This window comes from Rhinolophus sinicus, chromosome 2, assembly GCF_057876585.1.
Source record: "Rhinolophus sinicus isolate RSI-liver-muscle chromosome 2, RSI-T2T, whole genome shotgun sequence".
NCBI classification, from domain to species: domain Eukaryota; kingdom Metazoa; phylum Chordata; class Mammalia; order Chiroptera; family Rhinolophidae; genus Rhinolophus; species Rhinolophus sinicus.
The window spans coordinates 109,479,827-109,499,853 of record NC_142502.1 but is presented as its reverse complement, the minus strand read 5'-3'; the positions used below and the strand labels follow the sequence as shown (position 1 = coordinate 109,499,853).

Below are 20,027 nucleotides of genomic sequence, written 5' to 3'. Positions count from 1 at the left end.
GGGAGAAGGGGAGGCAAGGCCCCTTCCCATATTTTTCTAAGGCAGCTCATTGGGGGTCCCCACTCAGTTCCGCCTGGCTTAGGTTGTATCTCCCGTGAGATATCTTACCCGTCTTTGGCTGCAAACTATCTTTTGGGGACCAGACAGAGAGACATAAGGTGTAAACATAAGGATGGAACAATGACCCAGAAAGGCACAGTCTCACAGACTCTTCTTTCCTTAAGGAAAGACACAGGGGACAGTTGGCTAGGCTGTTGTGTGACTACAGGTGTCTACCCAAAAATATCTGAAAACATTTATACATAAAGACATGTGTGCTCCAATGTTCATTGCAGCTTTGTTTACGGTGGCCAAGACATGGAAACAACCAAAATGTCCTTTGATAGATGAATGGATAAAGAAGTTGTGGTATATATACAGAATGGAATACTATTCGGTGGTAAGAAAAGATGAAATAGGACCATTTGTGACAACATCGATGGATCTTGAGATTATAATGCTAAGCGAAATAAGTCAGACAGAAAAGCAGAAAACCATATGATTTCACTGATGTGTGGTATATAAACCAAAAACAACAAAAGAACAAGACAAACAAATGAGAAACAAAAACTCATAGACACAGACAATAGTTTAGTGGTTACCAGAGGATAAGGGGAGAGGAGGGTGGGAGATGAGGGTAAGGGGGATCAAATACATGGTGATGGAAGGAGAACTGACTCTGGGTGGTGAACACAAAATGGAATTTATAGATGATGTAATACAGAATTGTACACCTGAAATCTATTTAACTTTACTGACAATTGTCACCCCAATAATCTTTAATTAAAAAAAGAAAAAGAACAGAACATCTATAGCCCTTAGAACTGGTCTCCACAGCTGCAGATACACAGTGAGACTGTCTGATTCCGGTGATAGGGAAAAAGCTATAAGGGCAAGAGAGCTGTGGGCTGGTAGTCACCATTCCTCAAAGCCACAAATGCACCGGCCACCTCTTACAGCTCACCCTGCCTCCACATTTCTGGGCAGATACCAGGGCAGATACCAGAGCTGCTGAGACACACAGGCTCTGCATCGGGCTGCAGGGGCAGCATTGAAATTTCAGAAGCTCAGAACTCTATCACCATCCACATCCTCCTACAGAGGTGGTGCCAGGAGACCTACTCACAGAGGCGAAGCCCACCTTCCATCACATTAGAAGTTGGAACAGCACAAGAGAAAATAAAAGTCAATCCCATGAGAGAAAATAAAAGGTTGCAGTGGGAGAGAAAATAAAACATTCCTGCAATCCTACTGGAAGGCAAAAGAAAGATCTCTTCATATCAACCTACTGCAGAACCCCTCCTGTTGATGCCCAGGAAGAGAAATAATAATTCATTAATTGTCGTGAATAACAAAGGTAAAAAGGCAGCTAAGGAAAAAAAAAGAGAACTTTTGGTAAAATGAACTTGAAAACATTGAAATATGTCACTTAAATGACAGAGATTTCAAGATTGCAAATTTCTAGGATCAGATGGCTTCACTAGTGAATGCTACTAAACAATCAAATATCTATTATCTGTCCTGCTCAAACTCTTCCAAAAAGTTGAAGAAGACACAATACTCCCTAACTGATTTTATGAGGCCAACATTACCCTGATACCAAAACCTGGTAAGGATAACACACACAAAAAATTACAGACCAATGTCTCTGATGAATACAGATGCAAAAATCCTAAGCAACATTCTAGCAAATCGAATACAACAATGCATTAAAAGATTATCCATCACGACCAAATGGGGTTCATCCCAGGGGCACAAAGATGGTTCAACATATGCAAATTGATCAATCGATCACATAAACAAAATAAAGGACAAAAATCATATGATTATATCAATGAAGCAAAAATAGCGTTTGACAAGATACAACATCGATTTATGATTTAAACACTTAATAAAATGGGTATAGAAGAAAATTACCTCAAAATAATAAAGGCCATATATGACAAACCCTCATCTACTATCACAATTAACAGTGAAAAACTGAAGCCCTTTGCTCTATATTCAAGAACACAACAGAGCTGTCCCCTATCACCTCTGCTTTTCAACATAGTATTGGAAGTCCCTGCCAGACCAATCAGGCAAGAGAAAGAAATAAAAGGCATCCAAATTGGGAATGAAGAAGTTAAATTGTCACTTTTTGCAGATCACATGACGCTATATATAGAAAACCCTAAAGACTCCACCAAAAAGCTATTAGAAACAATCAAAGAATACAGTAAAGTTGCCACCTATAAAATCAATGTACAAGAGTCCACTGCATTCCTGTATACTAACAATGAAATGTCAGAAAAAGAAATAAAGAAAACAATTCCTTTTGCAACTGCTACAAAAAGAATAAAACACCTAGGATAAACTTAACCAATGATGTGAAAGACTTATATATTGAAAACTATAAGACTTTTTTTAAATTAAAGTGCATTGGGGTGACAATTGTTAGTAAAGTTACATAGATTTCAGGTGTACAATTCTGTATTACGTCATCTGTAAATCACATTGTGTGTTCACCACCCAGAGTCTGTTCTCCTTCCATCACCACGTATTTGATCCCCTTTACCCTCATCTACCACCTCCTTCCCCCTTGCCCTCAGATAACCACTAAATTATTGTCTCTATGAGTTTTTGTTTCTCATTTATTTGTCTTGTTTTTGTGTTGTGTTTGGTTTATATACCACATATCAGTGGAATCACACGATTCTCTGCTTTTTCTGTCTGACTCATTTCACTTAGCATTATAATCTCAAGATCCATTGATGTTGTCACAAATGGTCCTATTTCATCTTTTCTTACCACCGAATAGTATTCCATTGTGTATATACACCACAACTTCTTTATCCGTTCATCTGTTGAAGGACATTTTGGTTGTTTCCATGTCTTGGCCACCGTAAATAAAGCTGCAATGAACATTGGAGTACATGTGTCTTTATGGATAAATGTTTTCAGATTTTTGGGGGAGATATGCAGGAGAGAGATTGCGGGATCATATGGTAATTCTACTCTTAATTTTTTTAGGAACCTCCATACTGCCTTCCATAGTGGGTGCACCAGTCTGCATTCCCACCAACAGTGTATGAGGGTTCCTTTTTCTCCACAGCCTCTCCAACACTTGTTACTATTTGTCTTGTTGATTATAGCCATTCTGATTGGTGTGAGGTGATATCTCATTGTGGGTTTTATTTGCATTTCTCTGATGATTAGTGATGTTGAGCATTTTTTCATACATCTATTTGCCATTTCTATGTCCTCTTTGGAGAAATGTTTCTTTAGGTCCTCTGCCCATTTTTCTTTTTTTTTTTTTTTAATTAAATTTATTGGGGTGACAATTGTTAGTAAAATTACATAGATTTCAGGTGTACAATTCTGTATTACATCATCTATAAATCCCATTGTGTGTTCACCACCCAGAGTCAGTTCTCCTTCCATCACCATATATTCGATCCCCCTTACCCTCATCTCCCACCCCCCACCCTGTTTCCTTTTTTGTTGTTGAGTTGCATGAGTTCCTTGTATATTTTTGATATTAGCCCCTTATTGGAGGCATTGTTTGCGAAAATCTCCCATTCAGTTGCTTGCCTCTTTATTTTGTTGATAGTTTCTTTTGCTGTGCAGAAGCTTTTAAGTTTCATAGAGTCCCATTCGTTTATTTTAGCTTTATTTCCCTTGTCTTTGGAGTCAAATTCATAAAATGCTCTTTGAACCCAAGGTCCTTAAGTCTAGAACCTATGTTTTCTTCTATGCAGTTTATTGTCTCCAGTTTTATGTTTAAGTCTTTGATCCATTTTTAGTTAGTTTTGGTACATGGTTACAGATAGCAATCCAGTTTCATTCTTTTCCACGTGGCTTTCTGATTCTGACAGCACCACTTATTGAAGAGGCTGTCTTTTCTCCATTGCATATTTTTGGCTTCTATGTCAACATTTATCTGTCAATATTTATGTGATTCTATTTCTGGGTTCTCAATTCTATTTCATTGGTCTATGTGTCTGTTTTTCTGCCAATACCATGCTGTTTTGATTATTGTTACCCTGTAGTACAAGCTGAAGTCAGGGAGTATGATACATCCAGCATTGTTCTTTTTTCTTAAGATTGCTTTAGCTATTCAGGTCTTTGTTGTTCCAAACATATCTGATGATTTGTTGTTCTATTTCTTTAAAAAACGCCATTCAAATTTTGATGGGGATCGCTTTAAATCTGTATATTTCTTTGGGTAATACTGCCATTTTATCTACGTTGATTCTTCCAATCCATGAGAATGTCTTTCCATTTTTTTGTGTCTTCTTCAATTTTTTTTTAAAAATGTCTTGTAGTTTTCAGCATATAGTTCTTTCACATCCTTGATTAAGTTTATTCGTAGATATTTTATTCTTTTTGCTGCAATTGGAAAAGAAATTGGGCTTTTTTTATTTCTTTTTGTGAGATTTCATTGTTAGTATATAGGAATGCAATGGACTTTTGTATGTTGATTTGGTAGCCAGCAACTTTACTGTATTCGTTGATTGTTTCTGATAGCTTTTTGGTGGAGTCTTTAGGGTTTTCTATATATAGCATCATGTCATCTGCAAAGAGTGACAATTTAACTTCTTCATTCCCAATTTGGATACGTTTTATTTCTTTCTCTTGCCTGATTGCTCTGGCAGGGACTTCCAACACTATGTTGAAAAGTAGAGGTGACAGGGGACAGCCCTGTCGTGTTCCTGAACGTAGAGCAAAGGGCTTCAGTTTTTCTCCATTAATTATGAGATTAGCAGAGGGCTTGTCATATATGGCCTTTATTATGTTAAGGTATTTTCCTTCTATATCTATTTTATTAAGTGTTTTAATCATAAATTGATGTTGCATCTTGTCAAATGCTTTTTCTGCGCCAATTGATATAACTATATGATTTTTGTGCTTTATTTTGTTTATGTAATGTATCACATCGATGGATTTGCATATGTTGAACCATCCTTGTGCCCCTGGGATGAACCCCACTTGCTCGTGATGCATTCGATTTGCTAGAATTTTATTTAGGATTTTTGCATCTATGTTCATCAGAGATATTGGTCTGTAGTTCTCTTTTTTTGTGTTGTCCCTGCCAGTTTTGGTATCAGGGTAATGTTGGCTTCATAAAATAAGTTAGGGAGTACTGTCTCTTCCTCAATTTTTTGGAAGAGTTTGAGCAGGATTGGTATTAGGTCCTCTTTGAAGGTTTGGTAGAATTCACTAGTGAAGCCATCTGGTCCCGGACTTTTGCTTTTGGGAAGGTTTTGGATGACTGATTCAATTTCGTTACTGGTGATCGGTCTGTTTAGATTTTCCAGTTCTTCATGGTTCAGCCTTGGAAGGCTATATGTTTCTAAGAACTTGTCCATTTTTTCTAGGTTATTGAATTTGGTGGCATAAAGTCCTCATAGTATTCTTGGATGATGCTTTGTGTTTCTGTGTCATCCAATAACTTCCCCTTTTTCATTTCTGATTTTGTTATTAGTGTCTTCTCTCTTTTTATCTTAGTGAGTCTAGCCAAGGGTTTGTCAATTTTGTTAATCTTTTTAAAGAACCAGCTCTTTGTCACATTAATTTTTTTCTATTGTCTTTTTGTTCTCTATTTCATTTCGTTCTGCTCTGATTTTTGTTATTTCCTTCAGTCTGTTGACTTTGGGTTTCATTTCCTATTCTTTTTCTAGTTCTTTTTTTTTTCTTTTTTTATTAAATTTATTGAGGTGACAATTGTTAGTAAAATTACATAGATTTCAGGTGTACAATTCTGTATTACATCATCTATAAATCCCATTGTGTGTTCATCACCCAGAGTCAGTTCTCCTTCCATCACCATATATTCGATTCCCCTTACCCTCATCTCCCACCCCCCACCCCCCTTACCCTCTGGCAACCACCAAACCATTGTCTGTGTCTATGAGTTTCTGTTTCTCATTTGTTTGTCTTGTTCTTTTGTTGTTTTTGGTTTATATACCACATATCAGTGAAATAAGTCAGACAGAAAAAGCAGAGAACCATGTGATTTCACTTTTTCTAGTTCTTTATGGTGTAACATGAGTTAATCTACCTGTGATTATTCTTGTTTTTTTGAGATAGGCCTGTAATGATAAAAATCTCCCTCTTAAAACTGCTTTTGCTGCATCCCAAAAATTTTGGTAGGATGTATTTTCATTGTCATTTGTTTCTGTGTATCTTTTGATCTCTCCTCTAATTTTTTCTTTGATCCAGTTGTTCTTTAAAAGTATGTTATTTAATCTCCACATATTTGTGGTTTTTCCTGCTTTTTTTTGCATCTGGTATCCAATTTCAAAGCCTTGTGATCAGAGAATATGCATGGTATGATTTCAATCTTCTTAAATTTTCTGAGGTTAGTTTTAAGTCCAATATGTTGTGTATCCTAGAGAATGTTCCATGTACACATGAAAAGGATGTATAGTCTGATCTTGTAGCATGAAGTGCTCTATAGATGTCAATTATGTCCATTTCATCAAATTTGTCACTTAGGGCTGATATTTCGTTATTTATTTTCTGTTTGGATGATCTATCCATAGATGTCAATGTTGTATTTAGGTCCCCTATTATAATTCTATTTTGGTCAACTTCTCCCTTTAGTTCTGTTAGTAGTAGCCTGGTATATTTATTAGTGTCTTCTGGGGGTATAAATACTGATGACTGTTATGTCTTCCTGTTGTACAGTCCCCTTCATCATTATACAATGTCCATCTTTGTCTCTTGTTACCTTTTTTATCCTGAAGTCTGCTTCATCTGATATCGGTATAGCTATACCTGTTTCTCTCTGGATACCATTTGTTTGGAGTGTCAATTTCCACCCTTTCCCTTTAGTCTATACTTGTCCTTGTAGCTGAGATGTCTCTTGGAGGCAGCATATGGTTGAGTTTAGTTTTTTTGATCCAATCTATTACTCTGTGCCTTTTTATTGGTGAGTTCAGACTGTTTACATTTAGGGTGATTATTGATATGTGAGGATTTCTTATCATTCTGTCTTTACTTTTCTGTAAGATTGTGTCTCCATTCTTTCTTTGCCTTTTTGTTGCTGTGTATTATTTCAGCATGGTGGTATTCTATGATTTTCCCTGTTTCTTCTTTTATTACAGTATATATTTCAGTTCTGGATTTTTTTTGAGTGGTTGTCATTAAGTTTATGTAAAAGAAAGCTTCACATTTAGAGTATTCCATTTTCTTCAGCATACTTACTTTCTCCATTCCCTTGTGGCAGTTTAGACCTTTGCTCTCCTCCCTTTTATGCTTTTGCTGTCACATATTATCCCTATTTATGCTGTGAGTTGATTTCTGCACTGTCGTAGAAAGCTGCCTTTTTCCTCTTTCTTTAAGTGTTTTTTTTTGTTTTCCTTCTTTACCCTGTATGTTATAGTGTCCTATGTTAAGTGTGTAGTGTCCTATTTGGTGTAGGGGTTGCCATTTCCTGATTCTGTTTGTCTGTTTGTAATACTACTCATAGTTTTGTATTCTTTTGCTTTTTTGTTTCAGATTGAAAAACCTCCTTCAGTATTTCTTGTAGTGCAGGTTAGGTGTCAGGAAATTCCATCAGTTTCTGTATGTCTGGAAAAGTCTTTATTCCTCCATCATATCTAAAGGATGTGACATATTATTCTTGGGTCATAATTTCTCCCTTTCAATAGTTTGAATATTTGATTCCACTCCCTCCTGACTTATAGAGTTTCTGCTGAAAAATCTGATGATAATCTAATGGGCTTTCCTTTGTAGGTTACCATCTTCTTTTCCCTGGATGCCTTGAGGATTCTTTCTTTGTTGTTAATTTTTGATAGCTTCAATACAATGTGCTCTGGAGAAGGCCTGTTGGGATTGAGGTAATTTGGTGTTCTGTATATTTCTTGGGTTTGAGGATCCAGTTCTTTCCACAAGTTTGGGAAGTTCTCTTCGACTATTTGTTTGAATATATTCTCTTTTCCCTTCTCTCTTTCTTCTCCTTCTGGTATGCCCATTATTCTTATATTGCTCTTTCTAATGGAAGTAGAAAGTTCTTATAGAGTTCTTTCACTTCTAAGTCTCAAATCTCTCTTTTCTTCAATTTGTGTCATTTCCAGATTTCTATCTTCAGTGTCACTGATTCTTTCCTCCATCTGGTCAGCTCTATCATATAAGCTGGCTATTTCATTCTTCATTTCTTTCATTGAGTTCTTCATCTCCAGAAATTCTATTTGTTTTTGTTTTTTTAATTTCAGTCTCTCTGGTAAAATGTTCATTTTATTCTTTGAGTGCATTTCTTGAGTGCATTGCCTGTCTATGTTTTCTTGCATCTCATTGAGTTTTTTAAGAACTACAATCTTGAAGTCTCTGTCATTTAAGTCACATATTTCCATGTCTTTAAGTTCATTTCCTGGGAACTTTTCATTCTCTTTCTGAGCTACCTTGTTACCTTGGTTATTCATGGCGATTAGTGAATTATTATTTCTCATCCTAGGCATCTACAGGAGTGGGTTCTGCAACAGGTTGGTAGGAAGAGGTCTTTTCTTTGTTTTCCAGTATGTGTTGGTAGAATGCTTTATTTTTTTTCCCAACTACAGCCTTTAGTTCTCTCTCATGCTGTAGTGGTATATTTTCTCTGCTCTGTTCCAGCTTCACACACAATGTGGGGATTCCCTGGAAGGTGGGCTTCTCCTCTGTGAGCCCTGTCTGGGTCTCAGGGCACTGCCTCCATTGCAGGATGTGGAAAGCTTCTGAAATTCTGAAGCTGTTCCTGCACCAGATTCAGAGACTGTGTATCTCAGCAGCTCTGTTTACCCCTACAGGAATCCCCCCAGATAAGTGGAAGTGGGAGCGGAGTGGGTTGTGAGAGGTTGCGGTGGTGACCACCAGAAGAGCCTGTCCTCCACCCAGGGCTCCCTCCCCTTCACCAGAACTATTGGGCTGCAAGTCCTTGGCTGTGGGCCACAGTCTCAGAACTGCAAATATTCTGTTCCTTTGATCTGACACTGTTCCACTTCTAGCACTGGGAGGGTGGGGGTGGGGCAAGCCTGGGAGGGTCTGTAAGGGTTGGCTAGGCTCCGTGCCTAAGCCTTCCATCCTCTGCTTGGCAGTGAGGGCTTAAACCTCCTTTTCATCCTTCTTTCCTCAGTCTTTTCTCCAAGGTCTCTGCCGTGAGCTTTGGGTTCAGCCGTGTTATATGCTGATCCCTCAGGCCGGACTGTGGGCCATTAGCAGTCCCAATTCTTCCCTCTCCCATGGCTCCAGAATGCAGAGAGCTCCAGCTTGTGTCCTGAACCTGCGTGGCCAGCATCTCCCCACTTTCCGCTTCACTCCTTCCCCGTTCACCCAATTTGCCCACCTTTAGATGATTTCAGTTGAGCGTTTCTTAGTCCTGCCTTTCTGCTGCACAGGGAGTCCTTTGTGGAATTATAGCTGTTCAATTTGTTGTAAATTCCAGGGGAAATTTCAAGGGGCTCACCTCATGCCGCCGTTTCTATGATGTCATATCTATCTAGGCTTTTTGATGTGGGAAAATTTCTAGAATCATTGAGTAATTATCCTCTAAATTGCACCTGAAGAAACCTAGCTACCAATTAGATTGCCAGAAGTTCCTCACAAGGAGATTTTGATTTGTTTTTTTAATTCTGTTTGTCCCAAGGTACACTGAACACCAAAATTATTTATTTTCTGTGACAACATTCAGATTGTCTATGTGCAGCATGATTGAAACATTTATTCACGGGGAAATAGTTGGATGAATTCTAAATATGTAATTCTTCTGATGAAATAACCATTTATCTCAAGTGATAGAACACATTTGTACCCAATCACTGTATTCAGGAAACCTGAAGACATATGAAGTACATTTCTAAGGCATCTAAGACCAGGGAGAAAATTGTAACTGTTTGGGTGCTGTGTTTTAAAAGTTGACAGACCCAGGTGAATGGACAAAGAGATGTGGTATATATACAATGATGTACTGTTCAGCAATGAGGAAAAAAGGAAATCCTGCCATTTGAAACAACATGGATGGACCTTAAAGATATGAGGTAAGTCAGACAGAGAAAGGCAAACACTATGATATCCCTTATATGTAGAACTTAAAAAGGGGGGGGCAGGAATCAAACAAACAAAAAAAGTTGAGGAAACAGAGAGTGGAATGGTGGTTACCAAAGACTGGGGAGTGGGAAAGAGGCTGATGTTGTTTAAGGGTACATACTTGCAACTAGGAGATAAATATGTCCTAGAGATCTCATACACAGTACAGGGATTACAGACAACAATACTGTACTATAAACTTTAAGCTTGCTAAGAGACTAGATCTTTTTTCTTTTTTAATTAAACTTTATTGGGGTGGCAATGGTTTGTAAAGTTTCATAGGTTTCAAGTGTACAATTCTGTAATATATCATCTGTATATCATATTGCATGTTTACCACCCTGACTCAGTTCTCCTTCCATCGCCATATATTTGATCCCCTTTACCCTCATCTACCATCCTCCTCCCCCCTTACCCTCTGGTAACCACTAAACAATTGTCTGTGTCTATGAGTTTTTTTTCTTTGTTTGTCTTGCTCCTTTGTTGTTTTCAGTTTTTATATCCTACATATCAGTGATGTTCATTACAGCTTTATTTACGGGGGCCAAGACATGGAAATAACCAAAGTGTCCTTTGATAGATGATTGGATAAAGAAGACGTGGTCTATATACACAATAGAATACTATTCTGCCATAAGAAAAGATGAAATAGTGCCATTTGTGACAACATAGTTGGATCTTGAGATTATTATGCTAAGGGAAATAAGTCAGACAGAAAAAGTCAAGAGACTCGATCTTAATTGTTCCTACAACTAGAAGAAATGATAATTATGTGACATGATAGAGGTCTTAGCTAAAACACACATACACAAAGTTGACAGACCAAAAGTGGTGGAGTTTTCATGTAAGAGATTTTATGTCATTCTCTGGAATTTGAATTCATACTCATGCTTTGCTTTGGTGTTTACAACATCTCAATTTGTTGCCATAGACAGGGAGGCTTAGTTCTTTTGCTTCCACCTTGATTGAATATGAAGAATCTCCTACTAAAGTAGTTAGTAAAGGATTCAGTAATCTTTTTCCTCTGTTAAATATGTCTTTGAGGAAAATAAAGCATTGCCTTTTGAGTCAGAGAGACTGAATAGCCTAATGAATAGTGTCTGTTCCCACATTCCTAGGCAGCCAATGGTCTTGCCCAACTGCCATCTCTCACAAATTCATACATGGTCTCACACACATGGCCACACCCCCTTTACTCTCACAGCTTCTTAATCTTTAATTACTTCCTGAAGAAAGCTAAACAAAAGATGAGATTGTTGAAGGATAAAACCCCCAAATAAAACATAGTTAAATTTCCAGAATTCATCTACATTGTATTTTTTTAAATAAGTCACTCTTTCCTGGGTCAAAACTAAACACAACTTTCTCTCAAAGAAGTACCTCAATTTGTCACATTATTTGTTTTTATTGGCATATAATATTTTGAAATTTTCATCCTATATTTTCTATGGCTTTCTCATACTACTTGGTTTTTTCATACATACTATGGTTTTTTCACTGTATCCTTTTCTCTCCTAAATTACAGAGGTGAATTTCTTTGGAGAAGTTGAAAGGGAAAAAAGTATTTCCATTTGGGCCTGAGCCTGAATATAATACAAAAAAGCAATGGTAATAATTTGTACTACTCTTTTTAATGTTTTATCTATTTTCTTTCTCAACTTGATGAATTTCCATGGTTGGAGTATGTGAATATTTTCCCTGACACTGTGGGTATAGTGGCAAAAAGACATTGTGAAACTGTACTTTGAAAATAAGGAGAGAAGGAAGAGATCCAACATGGCAGAATAGATAAACACTGTGCCTGTGTCCTTCCATGAACACATTAAAATTACAGCTAAATTATAGAACAGTCAGCCGGGAGAACCATCTAAAATCTAGCCAAACAGAAGTCCTGTGACTAAAAATATAAAGAAGCCATGTCAAGACTGGTAGCAGAGGCGGAGATGCAAAACAGGCCCCAAACCTCCATGTGGCAGTTGAGAATCTGGAGGGATATCTCAGCTGTATAGGTTCCCCCTGGAGGAGGAAGGGACCCCAGACCCACACCAGGATCTATAGCCCAGAATAGTAGTGCCAGGAAGAGGAGTCCCCACAACATCTGGCTGTGGAAAACAGTGGGAATTCTGACCATACCGGTGGGAAGGAAGGCTGCAGAAAACCCAGATGTCCTCTTAAAGGGGCTGCACACAGTCTCTCTCACAGGCAGACACTCACCTTGAGCTCTGGTGGAGGGACACTGACTTGGGAGGCATCAGAGACTTACAGGAGGGCAAACTGAGTTGTGTGGATTTGGGGGGAAGACTGGAAGATAGTCAGCATTTTCTCTCTGTGAGCTTATTTTCCCATGCAGCCACCAGGCTGACATGATCTTTCATGTGTTGAGCCTGACCCCACCATGGCTAAATCTGAATCTGATTGGCCTGGTGAGCTCCACTGCTGCACAATGTTGACTCACTGGGACTGCACCCCAACCAACTCCACCAGCACCAGAGGCACTTTCTCCCAAGCAGCCAGCCCCATCTACATTGCACTCTTTCTTGGAAAACTATTGGGGTCTGCAGGCCCCTGGTTGGTGGCAATTGACCTCAGTGTGCTCTGAGACTTCTACTGAGTAGCTCCAATTCTGGCATCAAACCAGAATTTACATTAATCTGTTATCACAACTCTTCCCAGCCTAGTAACTCCCTGAGACCCTGCCTCACCCAACTCATGGACTGCATGAGGCTTTATAAGTTTCTGGACCTTAAGGGAGCGAGTGGGTGGCAGCAGGCATCTAGGTGTCCTGGTTTTTTATGGAGCTGCCCCCGGCCCAGGACTGGTGGTAGATAGCCTCGCTTTGTAGCATGGCCTCTCCCACACACCTCCAGGTTTAGCACAGTAAAAAGACAACTGTGGTTTGCTCTGTAGCTCCTACCAAGTAGTACCCCAACAGTCACAGGCAGTGGGTGAACTGGGCCAGCACTGCAGCCCCTCCCAAGAGGCCCCAGAACCAACATATTTGGAAGTTGGCATCACACCACAGCAGAGCACTACCCAATTAGCCCTACAAGAGGCACACACAAAGGGTGGTCTCAACAGGCACCACAGCCTGCTGGGGAAAATCCCACACAGTGGGGTAAGCTTCCTGCACAGCAGCCGGTAAGCTCTGGATGTGGCCAAACCCCACAGACAGTAAGCCTAAGAGTCAATCCCACCCATTAACATACCAATAGCAATCAAGGCTCAGCTATAACAGGAGGGCACACACAACCCACACAAAGGACACTCCTGGACCACTTGGAGAAGGTGACCAGGGAGACTGTGCCACTGGGCCCCACAAGACACCTACTATATAAGGCCACTCGGCCAAGGCTGGGAGACATAATAGATCTACCTAATACATAGAAACAAATGAACAGAGGCAGCCAAAATGGGGAAACAAAAAATGTGTCCCAAGTGAAAGAACAGGAGAAAAATCTAGAAAAAGAATTAAATGAAATGGACGTAAGCAACCTACCAGAGACAGAGTTCAAAAAAATGTTATAAAGATGCTCAAGGAACTCAGTGAGAACTTCAACAAAGAGATAGCTAGCATAGAAACATTAAAGAAAAGAACATAGAAACCATAAAAAAGAACCAATCAAAATTGAACTCCCATGAGACTGTCAGCTGAGTTCTCAACAGAAACTTTACAGGCCAAATGGATTGGCATGAAATATTCATGATGGAAAGCAAGGGCCTACAACCAAGACTACTCTAACCAGCAAGGCTATCATGTAAAGTCAGAGGACAGAAAAAGAGCTTCCCAGACAAGAAAAATCTAAAGGAGTTCATCACCACCAAACCAGTATTACAAGGAATCTTAAAGGGACATCTTTAAGATGGAAAAAAATCAAAATTATGAATAATATAATGGCAATAGCTACATATATATCAACAATTACTTTCAGTGTAAATGGATTAAATGCTCCAATCAAAAGACATTGGGTGGCTGAATGGATAAGAAAACATGACCCTTACATATGCTGCCTACAAAAGACTCACTTCACATCAAAAGACACACACAGACTGAAAGTAAAGGGATGGAAAAAAATATTTAATGAAAATGGAAATGGAAAAACAAAACAACAACAAAAACGCTAGGGTAGCAATACTATACCTGACAAAATAGACTTTAAAACAAAGGCTATAAGAAGAGATAATGAAGGATCCAGTAATCCCACTTTAGGGTATTTATCTGGAAGAAACCCAAAACATGACTTTGAGGGGTCTTTTGCATCCATATGTTCATTGCAGCATTGGTTACAATGCCCAAGATGTGGAGACAACCTTGGTGCCATCAGTGGATGAATGGATAGAGAGGAGATGGTGCATATGCACAATGGAATATTGCTCAACCATGAAAGGGAATGGGTTCTGGCCATCTCTGGTGGCATGGATGGACCTGGAGGGTGTTGTGCTTAGTAGAGTTTCAGACAGAGAAATACAGATGTAATGTGATTTTGCTTATACATGGAATCTAAGAACAAAACTAACAAACAAAGCAGAAACAGACTCATAGATAGAGAGAATATTTTGATGGTTGCCACATAGGAAGGGTGCTGGGGTGTGTGGGTGAAAAGGGGGGAGGGGATTAAGAAGTACAAATTGGTTGTTACAAAGTAGTGAGGGAGATGTAGGGTATACCATAAGGAATACTGTCAATAATATTGTAATAACTATGTATGGTGTTAAATGGGTACTAGATTTATTGGGGTAATAGTTTGGGAAGGGGTTGGGGGGCAGGGTGAAAAAGGTGAATGGATTAAGAAGTACAAATTGGTAGCTACAAAATAGTCAAGGTGATGTAAAGCAAAACATAGGGAATATAGTCCATAATATGGTAATAACTATGAATAGTGCCAGGTGGATACTAGACTAATCAGGGTTATCACTTCTTAAATTACATACATAAATGTGTAACCACTATGCTGTACAGCTGAAATTAATATAAAATAAAATTGAACGTCAACTGTAATTGAAAAATTTTAAAAGGGGGGGAAGGTGAAGAGGAATAAGAAGTCCTAATGTCCAGGTATAACACAAATAAGTCATGGAGATGAAATGTACAGCTTGGGGAATATAGTCAATAATATTGTGATAGTGTGGTACGGTGTCAGATGGTTGTTGGACTTATCATGGTGATCACTTCTTTAGATATATAAATGTTGAATGACTATGGTTTATACCTGAAATTAATATAATATTGTATGTTAGCTATATTTTTAATAAAAATCTTAAAGAAAGGAGAGAAAATATTTCAACAGAACACAAAATGGCCTGTTGCTCCCATTAAATAAAGTCTGGTTCCTGAGCACTAGCTCTGAGTCTTTCCTTGAAAAAGTAAATCTGAAAGCCAAGACATCTTAACCTGAGAAAGCATGTCTTTTGGAACTGAATTTCTCCTTTGGAAATTCCCTAATCGCTTCACAGGGAGAGGGGGTGGTCTGACATTTTCTATACTCAGGGAACCATGGATTTCCCAGTCCTTGCCCTACCAGTCCACACTTTCACTGCAGTAGCTAAGGGTTTTGGATCTTCAAATCTATCACAGGATTTAGTATACAAAAGGGGGTTAACACAAAAGTTCCTGAGGATTTGGTGAGGAAGAGGAGGCAGCTCTGAGTTTTGAAATGATTACAAAATCTTATCTTGTTTAAAATGTTGCCAAACAGAAAAAAAGATACCAACTTCCCAGTTCATATTGGAAGTAAGCACAATCTTGATTGCAAAACTTGCAAAATTTGTATTAAGAGGCAAAAGAAACTTCACATCAAATTCAATTATGTATATTGATTAAAAATATTAATATCATATTACCATGGAGGGGGGAACAAGTTTAATGATTAGAACAAAAAAAATGGTTCAAGAATAGAAATACATTTTTGCAATTATTTTTTGTACATTGGAATAGGAAATTGGGAAAAAATAAAAATACAGTGATGTATTTATATTATATACCTTCTTAATCCAGGTCACAGCACTCAAACCAGTGCTTCTCAAACTTTAATATGCAAAGGGATCACTTGGAGACCCTGTTGAAATGCGGTTTCTAGTTTAGTAGGTCGGGGATGCAGCTGACATTCTGCATTTCTAACACACTCTCAGGTATCACCAGCTCTTTGGGTCCGAGGTCCACGCTGACCAGCTGACCAAGGGTCTGGTAAATTGCTTCCCGATAGAGGGCGCATCTGTCTCAGGTAAACTTATTTCTGTTTCACTCCTGTAAATTACCTAGCCAGTCCAATTCTCGGTGAAAGTAAAGACAGAACAGAAGGAGAAATTGATCCGTGAATTTTGAGATCTTTAGCCAAATATACTTCCCCATGGAAGTATATAGTTCGGCTGTTTCGGCCGAAGTGTCATTTCTGCTTATTCACTGACGAAGATGAATTTATTTCCCAGTTTGGAAGGTTCCGCTTTTCTTCTTGCTAAACCTGCAGTCTGATCATGATCAACGCGGCTCAGAAAACAAAAACAACCACAAACAAAAAACTGACACGAATTGTCTGAGGGCCTGTGTTTGTCTTTTGTTCAATCTTTGCCTCCTTATCTTTTCTTTCCTGATTTATTAATCATACTGCAAAATGGAACCAAAGGTCCGTGTGGTGACGTGCTCGTCACGGTTTCGGAACCTCGAGCTGGTCAGCGCGCAGTCCGTCTTCTCGTTCCATCTCCTCCTTTTGCTCCCGCAGCCGCGATTGGTGTTGCTCAGCCCGGGGAGCAGAGACCGGTAGCAAATCATGGTGAGAATTTCACTTTCTTGTGAGCAAGGAAAAGAGTGAAAAACTGAAGACTAAAGCTGGAGGTGCCGGGGATTGAACCCGGGGCCTCGTGCATGCTAAGCACGCGCTCTACCACTGAGCTACACCCCCTGGCAGCGCGCTGCGCCAGGAAATGTATTCAAGACAGAATACAGCCATTTGGCACAAGTTGGTACCAAGCCAAAATCCGCTCTACGTAATTCTGCCGTTTCCGAAATTTTACATACACGTCCTATGTCCCGTCTTGCTGAAAGAAGAGTACACTGCATCCTAGACCTGAAGCGCGGGTTGGCAGTCCTGGCGTGTGTCTGCTCCTGCCAGGCTGGACTCACTTCCCCCGCCTCTACAAGAGCCCGGGGAGAAACGTCTTCTCTCCAGTCTTCACTCTCTCCTCCCCTCTTTCCCGGATGCTTTAAAGAGCTGCAAAAAGTCACAAAGCATAATGCGGGGATACAAAACGAGAGACCATATTAGTTCCAGAGGCGGAGGAAAAACGGAAGGACAAACTCAGAGCGGTTGGTGTCTGCGGCAGAGGAGAGAGGACGCGTGCGCGACGAACGCCCCCCGGCGGGCCCACCACTCAGCCCTGCGAAGCTCGTTAACCCTTCGTCAGCCTTCCGTGCAGCTGGACTGGTTCAACCACCCTCCCAAAAGTAGAGAGGGAGCTCTTTCTCTGTCTGCACCCAGCGCAGCCACGGCTCATGGTCCCAATAAGCGTCCGGAGCGCGTAGCAGCTCCGAAGCACTGGACGTGGATAAACTGACCGATGTGTGTGCTCCTTGTCCATCCACCGGTCCCCACGAGCTGAGAGAATGTCTCCCTCTGACCATCTTCCTAAGAAACAGACTGAATGTGCCCTAACAGGAGATGACGTACAGAAGGTCTGCAAGCAGCGGTTCATTGAGATTGTTGGCAACGTCCGAACAGACGTAACCTCCCCCGGTGGTTTGATGGATGGATGTCATCAGCATCCACAAGACAGGAGAGAACTTCCGTCTGACCTGCGACACCAAGGGTCGCTTTGCGTGTTACACCCAAGGAGGCCAAGTTCGAGTGGTGCAGTGAGAAAGATCTTTGTGGGCACAAAAGGAATCCTGCATCTTGTGACCCATCCTTACCCTGGTGCCCTCATCAAGGTGAACGACACCATTCATATCGATTTGGAAACCGGCAAAATTACTGGTTTCATCAAGCGTGACACTGGTAACCTGTGCATGGTGACCGGAGGTGCCAACCTGGGAAGAAGTAGTGTGATCACCAACAGAGAGCGACACCCTGGTTCTTTTGATGTGGTTCATGTGAAGAGGCCAATGGCAACAGCTTTGCCACCCAACTCTCCAACATTTTTGTTATTGGCAAACACAACAAGCCATGGACTTCTCTTCCCCGTGGAAAGGGTGTCTGCCTCACCATTGCGGAAGAGAGAGATGAGACGAGACTGGCGGCCAAACAGAGCAGTGGGTGAAATGATCTCCAGGTGACATGATTAGCAGAGTCTTTGTACTTAATTGAAGATAATATAGCAAAAAGAAAAAAGTAGAAGAGCGAAAAGAGGATCAATTATATGGCGATGGAAGGAGAACTGACTAGGTGGTGAACACACAATGCAATATGTAGATGATGTATTACAGAATTGTACATTTTACTAACCTATCTAATTTTACTAACCAATGTTACACCAATGAACTTAATAATCGTTTAAAAAGTAGAACTAATAAGCAAAGCATCTGGATATTTGAAAAGTCAAAATAGACAAACCTCTAGCCAACCTAACCAAAAAGGAAAAAAAGTGCAAATATACAAAGAACTGACTAGAGGAAATAACCATCAAAACAGATCTTTTTAAAAATCATAAGAAACATCGTAACATAACTCAGCAAATGATTTAAAAACTTAGATGAAGTGAATTTTGTAGATAAATACAGCATACCCAAATTAATCCTTGTAGAGACAGAAAGTTCAAACAAATCATAACTTTGGGGGGGGGGGGAAATGGTTGAATTGGCATGCCCCCGAAAAAGGGCACCAGACTCAAATATGTTCACAAGGAAATTCTACCAAACTGTTAAATATGAGAAAATCATGATGTTACCTAAATTATTCAAAGCGCAGAAATAGAAAAAAAAAAAAACTTCCAATTAATTTTGTAGTGAATATAATACTCACCACAAACTTTTTCAGTTTGCACCAAAAATGAAAACTACAGGCCAATTTCATAAATGAAATATAAGAAACTTAATGCCCAAATATTAAACAAAATTATTAGCAAACAGAACCCAACAGCATATTAAAAATACTAATATTGGATGTCCAAGTTGGGTTTATTCCAGAAATACAAAAATCACTCATTATTAAGGAAGACAGTGAAAAAGATTCTCTCCTTGACCAAACTGTATTCAGGGTCCCCTGAACTCTTTTTTAACTAGCCCTTTACTTTTGGATTTCTGTTTTCATCTCTGTGTTGTCCAGTTATAACAAAAGTCCTGCTAAGTTGGTTTAGCTAGAGGGTGTATCTGTCTTAGGTAAAATTATTTCTGTTTAACTCATGTAAGTTATCTAGCTAGTCCAATTCTTGGGTAAGAGTAAAGACAGAACAGAATCCCCCATCCTCCATATCTGATCACCCTTGATATGTAATTGGGTTCCTCATCATCTTCCATCCATCAGGCGATGTTTGATTACCTTGGCCTGCCTTCAGTCAGGATTCTGTTGGATTGGTTTGTCCAAAATCCTACCTTACCCCTGATGTTTCCTCTTAGTCGTGTTCTATCCATGGACCCCCACCCTGCTACTCAGCTATAGGTCTCACTTACCCATGCTGTATTTGGAGTTGATCCTGGTTCTATACTGAAGTCTCTTTTCCCTTATTGCAATATTCCTGAATGAAATCTGTTTTGACCATTTTAGCTACTGTCCAGCTCTGGTTTATCTTTAACAACAGTAATGTAATTCATCGTAGAGATAAAAAGAAAAAGCATACATGATATCTCCATAAATGGAGAAAAGGATTTGACAAAAGTCAACAAATATTTAATATTGTAGTGGGTGTACAATATACTCCAAAAATTCATGTCCCTTTGCAATCTAAAAATTGACCTTATTTAGAAATAGGATCTTTGTGGATAGAATTAGTTAAGATGAGGTCACATTGGATTAGGGTGAGCT

At 39.5% G+C, this 20,027-nt stretch overlaps 1 non-coding gene and 1 pseudogene across 1 annotated transcript; one reads left to right on the top strand and one right to left on the bottom strand.

Annotated features, from left to right (window-relative positions):
* Nucleotides 1-16,901: 16,901 nt before the first annotated feature.
* On the bottom strand, nucleotides 16,902-16,973 carry TRNAA-AGC (transfer RNA alanine (anticodon AGC)). Its single transcript has one exon. It is a non-coding gene; the product is annotated as a tRNA-Ala (tRNA).
* Nucleotides 16,974-17,304: 331 nt separating this feature from the next.
* On the top strand, nucleotides 17,305-19,097 carry LOC109438959 (small ribosomal subunit protein eS4, X isoform-like; annotated as a pseudogene).
* Nucleotides 19,098-20,027: the final 930 nt, after the last annotated feature.